General features: G+C 44.3%; 1 long non-coding RNA gene across 1 annotated transcript; it reads left to right on the top strand.

Annotated features, from left to right (window-relative positions):
- The first annotated feature begins 623 nt into the window (after positions 1 to 623).
- Positions 624 to 7,345, top strand: LOC132075022 (uncharacterized). Its single transcript, XR_009418698.1, has 3 exons — positions 624 to 683; positions 2,984 to 3,056; positions 6,123 to 7,345. It is a non-coding gene; the product is annotated as an uncharacterized LOC132075022 (long non-coding RNA).
- The last annotated feature ends 7,516 nt before the right edge of the window (positions 7,346 to 14,861 follow it).

Here is a 14,861-nt window from a genome sequence, read left to right as displayed (position 1 = left end):
ATGAACTAAAATGGGCAGGAAGCAGGCAGAAGTGCAACATTGCAGTGTTCCTGGCCAGTTTTTGTGTCAGATGTATTTCTTTTATTGCTCTAAAGTGGTGCAAGGAAATAGATAATTTTTTTTTACTGCTTTAGACATCCATCTGTCCGTCACCTGAATTTTTCTTGATATTATTGCACAGTTCTGGAGGACATCTGGCATCTGTTTATTTGTGTGCTGAGGGCTTGCTTCAGTGAACTGCTGATAGAAGAGTTCAGCATTTCTCTGCTCATCAGAGCCGGTTTATTTGTTTAATCAGCAACTCAGTGCTCGTGGTTGTCTGTGCCCTGCGAAGCTGGGACTGTGCTTCCACATCAGTATTTGGGAAGGATTAGATTGCAATTCAGCTTGATCTTTCCATTCAACATGCAGCTATGCTTACTTTTTCATTTGTGTTAGGCCAGACCATCACATTGCAACAAAGCTACATCAGTTTGTGCTGGGTGAGGGGCCCTGCAAATGCTGTGTGCTTCAAAGCACTGCTAAAATAGGCCCCTGATAGATTAATTGCCCGCAGCTGTCAGTGATCAATGCAATCACTCTCAGGTGAGTCTGTGAAGAGAAAGAGGGGCAGCCACTGACCATACCATTGCCTGAAGGAATAACGTGTGTGTTTCTTCCTTTGCCTCACTGCCGCCTTTGGGGTAAGCACTCATCCCTGGAAACTTGTTTTTGTAATGGCAGACAATTGGATAGGGAGTGTAAAAAGATTTACAGCCTATCCTGCATTGCCTACTTGTTGTATTTTTCAGAAGTCATAGAAGGAGGTGATGGTTAAGAGTGTTAAGACAGGATGAAGAAAGAGGTCTGTTTCTACCAATGAGGGTGCATTTTTAATGGATCTTGTAGCAGACATATTAAAATGGATACATTAATAAAAGGCAGTACCTGCTGTTTTGTCTTTGTAGAAAGAACAGGAAGAAAATTACCTTCAAGAAACAGTTGAATGTAGAATTTTTAATGGTCCAGAGAGGTTATCTCAGACAGGACTGGTAATGCTGTGCAACCATAATGGATGCACCCTTCTAAAGGAAAATAAATAGGTCAGGCCACTTAGAGTGAATATAGAAAGGGTGACAGAATAAGTAGAAATAAGACAAAAAAGGCTAAGGTCCATGTGGAATTAATTGTGGCCATGGATGTCTAGGACAGCAGAAAAGATACATCAATAACAAAGGGAAAATTAAGGGTAACATGGGCCTGTTGGCAAATGAAGGGTTGGCCCTGATAACAGAGGCAAGAATGCCTTTTTTGCATTGGTCTTCACTGACAAGGCCAGCCATCAGGAAACCCTGACCTGTGAACCCAGGGTAAAGGAGTGTTGGAAGACTTTTCCTTGGCTGAAGAGGATTGGGCTAGAGGACATCCACAAGTCCATGAGCCCAGACAGGATGCATCCATGAGTGCAGAGAGAGCTGGCAGATACCATACCAGGCCACTCAGCATCACCTTTGTGGCAATCAGGAGAGTGCCTAAAGGACTGGAAGAAAGTGAATGTCACTTCAGCCTTCAAAAATGGCAGGAAGGAGAACCCAAGGAACTACTGACCATTGAGCCTCACACGAGCCCCTGGGAAGGGAAAGAGTACCTCATTCTGGAGGGTTGCTTGAAAGCATCTCTGCAGAGAAGGACCTGGGAGGCCTGGTGGACAAGCTGCCCATGAGCCAGAAGTGCCCTTGTGACCAAGAAGGACAATGGCATCCTGAGCTGCATTAGGAAGAGCACTGCCAGCAGGTCCAGGGAGGTGATCCTGCCCCTCTGCTCAGCCCTGGTGAGGCCACATCTGGAGTGCTGTGTTCAGTTCTGGGCTCTTCGGTACAAAATGGACAGGGAGCTCCTGGAGTCAGTCCAGCAAAGGGCTACAAAGAGGAAAAGGGGATTGAAACATCTCTCTTACATGGAAAGACTGAGGGTGCTGGGCCTCTTCAGCCTCAAGAAGAGACTACTGAGAGTAGGACCTCATCAATGTATTTAAGTATCTGAAGGGAGGGTACCAAAAGGATGGAGCCAGGCTCTTCTCTGTGAAAGCAATAGGACAAGAAGCAATGGGCAGAAACTGATGTGCTGCAAATTCCAGCAGAACAAAAGGAAAAAAAACTTCTTTATTCTGTGGGTGAGCGTGCACTGTACCAGCTGTCAGAGAGGTTGTGGAATCTCACTCACTGGAGATATTTAAGAACCACCTGGATGCAATCCCATGCCATGTGCTCTAGGATGACCCCACTTGAGCATTAAGGTTGGACCAAATCATGCCTTGCAACCTGACCCATTCTGTGACTCTGAAGTTATTCATGCACCATCAATAATTCTCACATAGATATTTGATGTCTGATCATTTTACTGTCTGATATTTTACTGATTTATTTTGTTCCTAATTGAGGCTTTCTATTGTCCTAGAGGAAAGCTAGGGGACACGGCATAAGTAACAGCCTGATCCGCTGGGTTTTCTGTATTCATGAGCCTCCAATTCCATGAAGAGTAACTGGAAATCCTTTTCACCAGGGGTTAATGTACAAGGCTCAGAGTGGATGAAGTTTGTGTGCTCTTTTTAATAAGCACTGCTTTTCTTTGCATAGACACTCAAACTGCCTGAATTAGAGTGCTGCCTGAAGGGACAGGTGTTATGAAAAGAGCTGCCAAAGCCTCTGTGTTAGTGGGAAGCCACTGATTATCACAAGAGGATCTAAATGGAAAGGTGACATTCAAAAGGCCATTAAGATAAAAGCCAGGATAGATTTCCTTCCAACCTCACTTAATACAAACTTTAGTTTAAAATTCCCTTTCCTGAGAGAATGTGTGATTTCATATACCCAGCTTATTCCTTAATTGGGTACAGTCAGCTGCTTTAGAAAGCAATTGCTTAGCCAAGAGAGGTAGTGAGATTAATTGCAGAGGTAATAAGAATGCCAATATATATGACAAATATGTATTTCTAATCTTTCAGCCATAAAAGCCAAGTGGAAAACACAGTACCGGCTGCTGCCAGATGGTTTTCCAGGAGAACAAGCACAGATATGGTATGGACAAAATTACCTCTACTGCATAAACCAGGTTTCCTCATGCATGGTTTTGTGGAACTTCAGGAAATTTGAATGAAGGGTCTATATGGTGAATTTTTGTTGCTCTATTTGCTTGTCTTCTGAACTCCCTTCAAGACTGTTGCCTACAGTGTGCTCTCCAAGGCTCTATGTAACCTAGTTTTGAGCAAAGCGTGAAACTGGGATCTGTCCTTTCTGCCTGAAAACTGTTCCATAATTTCACAGTTCTCCCTGCTTGGCCAGGGCTTGTAGCTGAGAAATGTTTCAGTACTCTGTCCCATTTTTCCTGTTACAACTGTGTGACTTTTCCCAGAAAAATACATGGGAGTGTGTGTGTGTGACTGGTTCTCCCTTCTGAGCATTAACCAGATTGCAATGTAAGCCAGAGACTTGGAGGTATGGATTGAGGAAAAAGTGATGACAATCACTGTTAGTAGTTACCATTTGTCAAGCATAAAATATACTTCCATTTTGCCAGTCTTTTCCCTGTAAAGCCAGTGATACTGTCAGCCTGGCTGGTCTGTGAGACCTGCTGCTGATCAGAAGCTGCTGCTTCATCCCACAGCTTTGGGATGACTCTGACCAAGGTCTCAAGACCTCCTGTGATAAGTCATTGGCAGCAGCACAAACCCAACTTGCTGTGTCTTTTCCCTCCCATCATGTCCTACCCATGTGCAAGTCTCAGTATTTAGCAGAAACAGGCAGCAAAAGGACTGCCTAATTTGCTGGATTCTGATCTCTAAGTATCCCTTGGCTGTGTGATGGTGTGCTGCTGCTGCTGCACAGCCTGGCCTTGAAGTTCTCAGCCATTGTTGAAGCAAGTGCATGAAATGAGTAGGTCACTTTTGTAATGTGCCAGTTCAAAAGCCTGCTGTCTTCAGGAGTTATGGCAGGCTTTTTCAACAATTTCCTTTTTTGCTGAGGGTTGTCTCTTGTAAGGCAGGATCAGGGATCCACCAGATGTGCAACAGGTACAGACCCACAGTGTATCACATCATGCCTTCAATCAGATCCTGCTGTGAGTGGTTGCAGTGAGCTTCCATTGACCCTGCCTCCCACCCAACTTCTTGGCTTGCCACCATGTTAAGACTGCCTGAAACTCAGCACCTGGCTGAGAAGCTTTGCAAAAGAGCTGTTTTAGCCTTCAGGAGTTTTAATACTTAGATTAAAATCTCACTGTAGTAGGCTTTGATTTTGCTGACCACACTTTAGTGAAGTCCCTGCTTCTGTGAGTGATTAATATTTAGCCCAGATGGGAGAGATTTGTCTTCAGAGGAATTTGAGCAAGAAGCAGAAGATGAAGCAAACTTGGCAAATAGTCCTATCCACTGTCATGTTATCAGGGTTGCTCTGGGGAAGGTAGAGAAAGTGACTTTGGGTTTTGCAGGAAATCAGTGGTAGAACCCATCACAGCCCAGCCCTGACTTCTATTGCCACAAGAGTGCAGCTTTTTTCATCATCTCCTGTAATAAATTGCCTAATTTAGTCTGGCTCCAGAAAATAAAAGAGATGCGTTATCAGTATTTACAAGGCAAAGTAAAAAAGTTCTTTTAAATTTCTCTCTCATGCATTCTTTATTTTCAGAAATTCGGTTTGTGTTTGATGTTTCTGGATTTAGCATAGAGTTCAAAAACAGTCTCAGTCCTCATGTGTTTTCCTGTTCTTCATAGATCTGTTTGGCAAACAGTCCTAAAATTGCCAGAGCTGGTAGTAGATTGAGGTGTAGCTCTCTGCTACCTGCTATTCTGTGAAGACTTTAGTTTTCTGCTTGGAAACAATCATGCTAACAGCCAGATCCAAGCAGTTGAGGATGAAAATAGCCTAAGTCTGCCTTCCTGCTAGATCAGAACTATTATCTCTCATTCACTCACTATGGCTTTGTCCGGCTTAATTTTAAATATACCAAGGAGTAGAGCTTCTGTTGCATTACTTTTAAGAGACAATTTTGTATACCTCACCACCAGGAAGTCCTTCCTCAAACTCCACATTTTCCCTTCCTATCTTTACCCCTGAATGCTAATTTAATCCTGGTGTATTTTGGTGATTGTGTCCTTGCTCTTCATAATATATAAAACCTCTCAGGTCTTTCTTGTCATCACTTGCCTGTGCTACCAGCATATACCCCCTTGAGCCTTATTCTTCTGTTTGTAAGAGATTCAATTTTTGCCAACAGCTTAGGAGACAACACCACAAATCTTCAAACCTGCCTCATAGGCAGAGTGATAGAAATTATTCTTTGAACCACCCCAGTAAAAAAAAAAAAAGGAGAAAAATGTCAGCACAAACAGAGAAATTTTCTTTCTTTGGAGAAATAACACATGTAATCAATGTTAGTTTTGATGAGAAATTGCAAAATAAAGCTGCTTTGTTTTTAGCAGTTCACCTTGACCTTTTTTGCAGTCATTCACTGCATTGTGTTTAGTTTGTTCATCTACCTCCACTAACTTCCAGTTACATTAGCTAATGAAAGGGTGCTTAGCCAGGCAGATCTTTAAATGCTTGCAGCATCCAAAAGTAAGAAGGTTAATAGTCCAAATGCTCTAGCATTTGAAGATGCTTACAGCATAAAAGCTTTCGTTTGCATTTTTATTGCTTTAGAAGCCACAGTAGATGATTGGAAGATAGTTTGGGGACACACTTTTGGCATGTGTTGAAAGACACATCCCTGCATTGGTGCATGTGTCGTGTTTCTGGGGGCAGGGGTGAAGGGCACCAGGGCTCTCAGGATCCAGGAGTTCCTGTTAAACACTTGCTGCAGTAGCTGGTTGGGGGAGTTGGTGTTTACTTACAAATCTGCTTATTCAAACAGAATCCCCTGAATTGCTGTAGGTGAAGAATAGAGTACTTGGGGGTATTTAGAAGGTCATCTTCCATGACTGACTGTGGTACATCACCAGTCATGTCTGCATGGGTGCAGAGTCCTTTTGTCACTGATTGTTCACCCTTACCCCGTTTTGAATCTGAGTATTTTTGATCTGCTCTTCTCTACACTTAAACACCTTCCCACCTGCAACCCTCTCAGTCTTTCTATTGCTTCCCAACTAGGATACCCGTGTTCTTGACAAACCCTGACCTTGCATGGCACAGAGATACCTGCTTCAGGAAAATCTACAAATGTGGATGCTGGCACATGGAATAGATTACAAAGGTCAGGGATCAAACACAGTTGGGTTGATCAGGAATCTGCAAGGTGAGGGAAGCACAGTGCAAATACCTCTCACCTTGTGGGGTGTGCAGCTGCCACTTCAACATGCAGGTACTCATGGCAGCCACCTCTGGGCTAGGACCCACCACGTGTTTTGCTAATGCACTGTTTATATAGCCCAAGTCATCCATTATTTCTGTCTGTTCTGTTATTTCTTTACATCTAGAGAGGTTTTTGAATTGGGCTACTCCCTGAATAACAGATATTAAAAAAAACAGAGAAAAACAGCCCAAAATCTTCAGCAAGGTTGAATAAATAATATTTTGCACATATTTACAGACAGTCCAAAGCTTTTTCCTAAGTTCTTGGACTGATGTTTTTTCCTACCTCAATCACTTAAAAACGCATGACTTAAAAGTGCACAAACAATGCATGACTTCTTTGTCATCAGATTAATATGCTAGAAAACTGTCCAGGGAAGTCTGTAGCCTAGTATCTATCCCACAAGGCAGGTCCTCTGCATGCTGCCCATCTGCTTGAATTGAGCTCCACAATAGTTGCCAGGGCTGGGAAGAAATCAGATATTCCTGCAGGACTCTGGCAAGGGAAATACTGAGGCTGGGAGCTTGCAATCACAGTTGACTGATCACAGAAAAGGAGAAGAAAACGAGAGTCTCTAACACGCCTGTGACCCATCAGAAGGCAGCACAAACTTGGAGACTGAAATGAAATTGCTTCTAATGAGTGAACCACTGCAGGGGCTGGGTGTGAAGTAAACCCTTTTGGACTTTGGTCTTCAGACTTCCCAGCAGCTTGCCTAAAAGGCAGTTTCCTCCGAATATAGGATAAGCAGTCTAGCAAATGTGCATATGCTTCAGCAAAATGAATTTTAAATGAATCTACCATGTAGAATTGCAAGCAAAGTAGATTCAAGGAGCATGTGATAAGGTGGAATATATTTGAGTCTCAATAAAGTATTTAAAAAGAGTTCATCAAAGATGATTCAAATTGCCTTGGTTCTGACATAGACTTAGCCATTTTTAAAACTGCCCAAGATTCTGCTAATATAGGATAGCTGGCCACAAGGTACCAGTGGAGACCACAAGGGAATCAGGGAGCGATTATGAGATATGCAATGTTAAATAGTCTGAAATCTGTATTCAGAAAAATCCCCATGCAGGAACCAAATGAGGGAAGAGGCATTACCTGGAAGCTGTTCCTGGAGAGTAGGGGACAGCAAGGAGCTGTAGGTTCAGGGAAAGGAAAGATGATAAGAAACAATATGATGGTCAAATGTGTGGAAAGTAAAAAATAATTGCAAAATATGTCAACTTACTGGGCCAAGCCAGGGGGAAGAGACCCCAAAAGAGTTTTAATCTTGGCAACAGCAAATGATACATAAAGCTGCAGTGCAGCAGGCTCACTGTGATGTTATTCTTTACTAATTTCCATGGTATCTGAGCACTGAAGAGATTATCTAAATAGACACTTTCTGAAGAAACTCTTCTCCCTGCTAGGATACATTAGGAATTTTATTTACCAGCTTTTGTATTTTGCAGTGATGGGATGGGGTGTATTGCAAAGAGGGGCTTGAATTCAGCCTTGGTTATAGTAAGATCATCCTGTTCCTGTGAGAGAAAAAAGAAGCTGTACTTGTAATATTACTGACGACACTCCTCTGTCCTGATCTCCTGCAGGGGTTGCCCTGATGCAGAAAGGACCACTACCCCTGATAATGTTACTGGTGTGAGTGCTTGTCTCTCTGCAGCACGCTTGTGCTCAGGAGCTGGAGCCTGAATCTAATCTGCTCCCAAAGCAGCAGCCCAAGGACTGCCCCAAAGCACCAGTATGGTACCTTCATAGCAGCGTGTGTGGGAGAACATGTGGGCTGCTGAATCTTCAGGCAGATGACATGATATTTTATTTCACTCTATTTCTAGAAACCCCAAACCTTCGTTCCTAAGTGGTGTATGGTGCATTAGTGGTGGTGGGAGGTGGCAAATGCGTGATTCAGCTGTGCCTGGGTCTTTATCCTTCAGTACTGGCCCATCATAAACAGTGGGAAGAGCTTCAAGCTGAGGGCTGGAATAGACTGGCTGCGAAGGTGGTCCTGAAGGATGCCCCTGGGAGAGGGGCATGTTCTGCTGCACATGCTCTGTCTCTGTCTTGTAAACCTGCCCTGCTTCCTAACACATCACACTTCACCTAATTTTAGGTATGTTTTAGACCTGTTTCTTGTGGAACTTCCATAGGAATCTTGTAGGCCACCCTCTTTGTCACCCTTATGATTAAACTTGTTAGCCAATTTCAGCCAGAAAGGGGCTCCAAAAATAGCACCAGTCCTCTAAATTTCACCCAAGAGTTGCGTGTGGGAGAAAAGAGAAATTGTTCCCAGGATTTCCTCTGAGAGTCCCCAGTGCTGCAGCACATTCCAGCTTGCATGTTGTCACCAAAGTATGCTTCTGGGGAGAGCTGTAAGGCAGAAAGAGCTGAAGGGTTAGGAGCTAAGAATGAATTGTACTGTGATTCATTTAGAAAGCCAGTTAACCCCAGGGCACAAAGCCAGAGAGAGCATGGCTGGTCACTTCTGTTATCCACTGGCTGCTCCATCCTTCCTCTGGACTTGGCCCAGCCCCAGGCAGCTGGACAGTGCTGACCGTGTAGGGTCAGCATGTAGGAACTGAGGTTAGGGACAGCCGAACAAACCCCATGTTTCTGTGCAAAGACATCTAAGTGCAAGGAGGAGAAGGCATCAGCCATGTCCAAGATGTCCCCACACAGTCCATGAATCATAAGTTGCTCTGCAATCACAAGGCTGAGTCCTGTCCTTTTCCCTCAGTATAATCCTATTAAAGATCACAGGGTTACAGCTCATTGTTGAAAAAGAATTTGACCTGTGCTTCCCCCGAAGCTGCCAAATGAGGGCTAGTCCATGGTGGGGGTTGTTGCTGTGCTGAAAGGAAGGCAAATGAGGCAGGTGTTCGGGCAAGACATGGTGTTTTCTTAGTTTTTAACTGTTATTAAGCCAGCAGAGGAGAACAGCACATTGATTGATTCAGTGTATCTTGGGACTGGATACCCTCATTTGCAGCTGCAGGAGCTGCTCAGCTCTGTTAGCTGGAAAAAAAACAGGACATCAGCTGGAGAAGTGCAGCTTCTGCACATTACAGTGGTGGGCTTATTCCATGCTCCCTTAGTCTAGCTACAGCTTTAGTGCCTTAGACCCCCCACCCTGGAAGAGGTTGAACTGGAGATGAAACACGAACATTTAGGGGTACAGCAATGAAATTACACTCTAAGGTGTGATGGCGCTTCACAGGCACAGGCTCCTCTCAGAAGCAGCACAGTCTGCAAGCCAAGGTCCCAGCAGAGGGAGTTTCTGTCGGAGAGAACTGTGCAAATTACAGCACATCAGTCCAAGAACATTAGAGGTCAGATAATACTGAGGGCCATTTTACCCCCAGAGGTCCTCAAGCTTCCAGCCTCACAGTCAGATGCCTGCAAGGGTCTCATGCTTCATGGACACTGCCATTTGTGGAGCAGGAAAAAGAGAGAGGAATCTGCCAAATGATTTGCAACCACAATAACCTAGAGATGATAAATGATGAGCAACAACAGTGTCATCAGCTCTATCCAAACCAAGCATTAACTGTTCCTGCGAGTGTCAATAAAGGAAAAAGATAATATTTTTTACTGCCCAGGGACATTCTGCTTGCTCTTTATAAACACTGAATTTCACCTGACTTCCCTGTGCTATTGCTAATTCACTGCCTGAGAGCCTGGCAGGCAACATCTTAGTGCTTTGGCTAGGGTTGTGCAACAACCCTCTAAAAGGAGGGTCTTCTGAACAGGGGCTGTGCCCTGGCCCTGTAGTAGCCACTGGTTCCCTCACAGATACTCTGGAAGGACACCAGTTCATGGCATTCTCAGGGGATTTCAAACAAGTCTGAAGCCCTTTAAAGCACACCTCAGCCTCTTAGAGCAGCACAACTCACGGCCACTGGGAAAACAATGCTGTGCTCATAGGAAGATGTAGCTGAGTTAGTCTAAGTACATTTGTCTTAGGTGCATTAAAAAGTCATTGAAAATATTTTACCCCTTTCTGTATAGCTCCCACCCTCTGGAAAAGTGCTAGTGATTTAGCAGGATTGAGAAGATCCCCCTCCAGCCTGGCTAGGCAGGCAGCATCAAACGTGGCAGGGAAGGTGTATGTTCATGTGCAAAGGGCTTCTTGAAACTTGGGGATTACTGTTTGTATTAAGCCCTTGTTCTTGGGTTTTGTCCAATGCATAAATGAAAATACTCTTTCCAGAATTCCCCAAGAACCAGAAATAACCAGAAACATGATGGCAGACATAGCTATTTTTTTGCATTCTCTTTGGTGAGATACAATTCACAGACCTGGGGTAGCTGCTGCTTTGAAGTGATGGGATCTCTGCTGTTGTAATAGAGAGGTTTGAGTGCACATATTCAGCTGCAGAGAGTGGTAGAGATGACAAGGACCATGCCAGTTTTAGTCAGCAGTTGTCAAGGGCTTCCTAAGTCCATATCTCCCAGGAAACACTTTATCAGGGAGTGTAAAGGCCCTGCATTCCCAGCTATCACATCTCCTTCAGTGAAGGGCTGGGGCTGTGCAGTAAATTCTGGTGGGTTCCTGAGGAGCCAGGAAACTTGTGGGGAAAATCCATGTCTGGTACTGATGCAATGCTGCTTGCCAAGCACCTTTGGAAATCTTCCTTCATGTTTGAAATTCCATGGAAAATAAGGTTTGAGTGTTATTAGCAACTTAGTATTTTTCCAATGGAAAACATTTTCTTGCAAAATTTACTACTGTTTCCCCTTATGTCTGTAGGGCCTTTATTTGGTGAAAAATGCATCTTGCCCAGCATTATTTTCAACTGGAGACAAATAGCACATAGGTATCTTCTTAACATGACCTAAGGTTGAAATCCTAGGTCACTGTAGGTACAGAAAATTCTTGTTTGGGACAGACCCTTAGACATGGCAGCATTTGCAGACAAAGCAATTGCAGGCTCTCAAACCAGTCACCAGCACAGAGGTGAGAGTTGTCCTTCTGCTTTTGTACTCAACTTACTGAATAACTTGGCTGCAGCTAAACTTGGCTCTGCTATCCAGACTTCTTTTAATAAACTTAAGTCTGTCAGAGTGCTCAGGAAAGTTTGATACGACATCACTGCTGAATCAACAGAAACCAGTGTTGAGTGGATTTGCTTGCAAATGCTTTCAAGACCTCAGCTATAATGCCAAAGTTTGGAGTCATTCAAAACACTACAGATCCCTTGTGATTTATAGCCATCTAATTAGTACTTTAAAGCAGCTTTGGGCAGAGAAAGCAAGGGTGACATCCCACAACTATTACTTGCTCATGAGAATAGGAAGAAACTAGAATGAGATCACACCAATTCTGGAAGCAATTTAAAGCCCTGATGTGCCTCTAGATATCATTCTGAAACAAGATGCCCCACAGCCCCAGATTTATGGGAATATTTGTATTTGTTTTGGTGGAATGGGCTCCAAAGCAAGCACTCTCCTGTGTAGCCCTTCCTGCAGCACTAAACCTTGGCCAGAACCAAGACAAGTCATTCATAATTAACTGCATCATTCTTTCTCCCCTTCACTGCCACCATGTGTCAGCCTCTACTCTACCTCCAGCTCCAGATGATGCGGGCAACGCAAGGCCAGTTGTTGTTTAAGTGTTTCTAGGCTGTCCACAGGGGGGAAAGTTAATCCTCATCTGAAAGAGGAAGCTGTATTTGGTGGTTGAAACAGTATTTCCCAACATTGTGGTTACCAGAGTAGTCCCAGAGAGCCCACAGACCAGAGGAAAAGTGCATGGCAAGTGCAAATGTGTAGGGGAAGCTGATGATTGTATGCTTCTGCTGCTTGGATGATAAAAAGATCTTTCTTCTTTTTCTGCCTCTATCGCATGTAGATACAGGGTTGTCACAGCAGGCTGCTGCCAAGCAGCTCCCTAGGACAGCACTGTAGGTGACTGTCTTCCAAACTGCCTTCAGATGGGGAGTGTAGGAGAAGGTACCACTGGAGAAAATATCAGCAGTGGAGGAAGAAAAAGAAACAAGCTGGGGTGGGGAGAACCAAAAAATAAAGGAAAAAATGTTGGAAGGTTCAAGAAAATAGAGGGGACGTTAGCAGGAAACTGAACAGCTGAAGAAGGAGATGCCAATGAACACAAGACGTAAGCCAAGTAGCCAGTGGTGAGGTGCTGCAGCTGAGAGTAAAAATGGAATGGCACTATAGGAGTGAGGTGGATGCCTGGGAGGTGTTCCCAGCTTACGTTTGGTCTCTAGGGTGTGTTGGAGCAGTACACAGAGAGGAGCTCCCCAAGCAAGCTGTAAGAGCAGCAGAGGCAGGTCAGCAGCTGGATGTCCAGTCCTGCTGTGTCCTGCACTGACACAGCTGCCACATGTGCCAGGTCTGCTGGCAGCTCTGACAACAGCAGGGATCTTCCTTAGCTCAGGCTCTGACCAGGTGCCCTCATAGTGCTGCCTCCCCAGCACCAGTAACTGGCTCCAGCCCCAGAGCACCTGAACACTGCACGACTTCTTGCTCCAGTGAAGCAGAAAAGAGTTAACTCCTCCTCAGTTCTCATCCAGAAGAGTGGAGATGGAAATGTTTCATACTGTGCTATTTTTAAATCGTTCAAGAAACATATTACTAACAGAAGAACAGCATAACTGACATTTCCCAGAATCAGCTGATGAAAGTGCACAGCACAGCTCCTCTTGGGCAGTTCAGGGAAGGTGGAACAACTTAAAATAGCTTCCAAGTAGAAGAAAAATGCAGGAAACCATTACAGAGCTCTGTAGGCAGCACCCTGAAGTCCACTTTAGCTATTAGCCATTGTACTTAAGGCAATAGAGAGAAATTAAGCAATGAGACCACTGGAAGGTTTGTTTCCCCCTTGAATCCTAAAATAGCTTCAACTGATTGCTAGTGAAAGGCATCACAGACAGGGCCAAGAACCAGAGGCATCTACCCAGATGTTACATAAACCTCTGTAAAAGGGTCTTGTTTAAAGGAGGGCTCCCCAGCCCTTTAGACTGTGGGATGAACATTTGGGAGTGATCTGTGGCTTGACATCTCTCCACTGTGGCCTGATCTGAGACCCACAACTGGCTTTAGATGATTTGCCAAATGACTCACATTTTCTTATGGAAGCTCATTCAGAAACAGGGACAGGCAGGACAGCTACATTCGTAACAGCTACATATGCAAGGACCTGAAATGTTCCATGTGATCAAATAATTACTGCTATGCTGAAACAGCAGAACAGTGTCCTTCTGAAGGCTTTTTACTTCTGAGAGAAAAAAAAAGATAAAATTTGCAGTGGTTCGTTCAGACTACTTTTCATGTATAATAAATTCAGATATGAAAGAACTCGAACTCTTGTGTGGTCTGCAGGAGGCAGGAGGTCAGGCAAAGAGATTACTCTGGCCTCTTCTGAGTTTATAGTGTCAGAAGGAACACGGTTCCTTGTCAAAACACACCAGTGAGCAGTAGTGGCAGCGCTGCTGGGAGGTGTGCTGCGCTGAAAAGCAGGTGTCCTAAAGAGCCTGTGAGGAAACTCTTCCTGTTGGAGTGGATAGTAAAATGTTGACCCAGGTAATAAATGTGGCTTCCCCACTTCCCCTTTGTTTTCATTATAGGTTACAAAACCCCCCAAGCCTTTCTTCCTTTGTTTTAAGGAAGCAAAAATGAAATGCAGTTTTTGTGCTGCAGCTGGCTGTGCTCTCATCGTGAGGAGTGAACAGACTCCAAGGTGAGCATCTTCTTCCAGCTGAGGAACACAATCCTTTGACAGTGCAGGATGCCCCAAAATGGTTTTGGTGCTACCTTCAAACCTGGCATCTGCAGCAGCCCCCAGACTAATGCTGCGCTTGTAATGTCCTGAGCCCAAGCTGGGCTTGCATCATCTCTGTGCTGTGCTGCTGCTGTGGTGGATGCTGGAGAGAGCATCTCCCAGCCTTTGAAGAGTTGCAGAGGAGAGCAAGCTAACAAGCCTGGGAGCAGTACAAGCATATCTAACATGTGACTAGTTGTGCCCTTCCTCACTTACAAGCCAGCATTTGTGAATATTTGTAGAGGTACCTAGCAAGGAGGCAGGCAAAATGCACAGAGATAGGGATTTTTTTCTGTCATAAAGAAGCTATCAGTGGTAGCATTTTGCCCTTGGACAAAATACAGGCACTAGGAACTGCCTGGGGACCTGGTACAGGTTATTCTCTGAACAGCTACTGTGCACAAAGTCACAGTTATGTTTTGATTCAATCTTTTCACTACAGGTCACCTTTTAGATACAAGGAGCTTATCTTACTGCAGGGCAAGCACTGCAAGTTAGTTAGAGATGGTTGTTAAAAGATCACTAACATCCTTTGTTCTCCAGTAGAAAGGTTGCATTCATCTTATGAAAGACATCCAGGCCCAGTGGTTACATTTTCAGTCTGGCTGTGATGATACTGTATGTGGAGAAGAAAAGTACTCCTGCAAGAATGTTTAAGATTTGATGCTCTCCTTTCAAGAGGCTTCTCTGTGCAAACCAAACCACAAGCTTTCTTTCATGGTGAGATTCTCTAAAGTGTCAGGCAAATTTGTACAAA

Source organism: Ammospiza nelsoni, chromosome 6 (assembly GCF_027579445.1).
Source record: "Ammospiza nelsoni isolate bAmmNel1 chromosome 6, bAmmNel1.pri, whole genome shotgun sequence".
NCBI lineage: Eukaryota > Metazoa > Chordata > Aves > Passeriformes > Passerellidae > Ammospiza > Ammospiza nelsoni.
The sequence above is the reverse complement of the archived record's forward strand: the minus strand, read 5'-3'. Positions and strand labels throughout refer to the sequence as shown.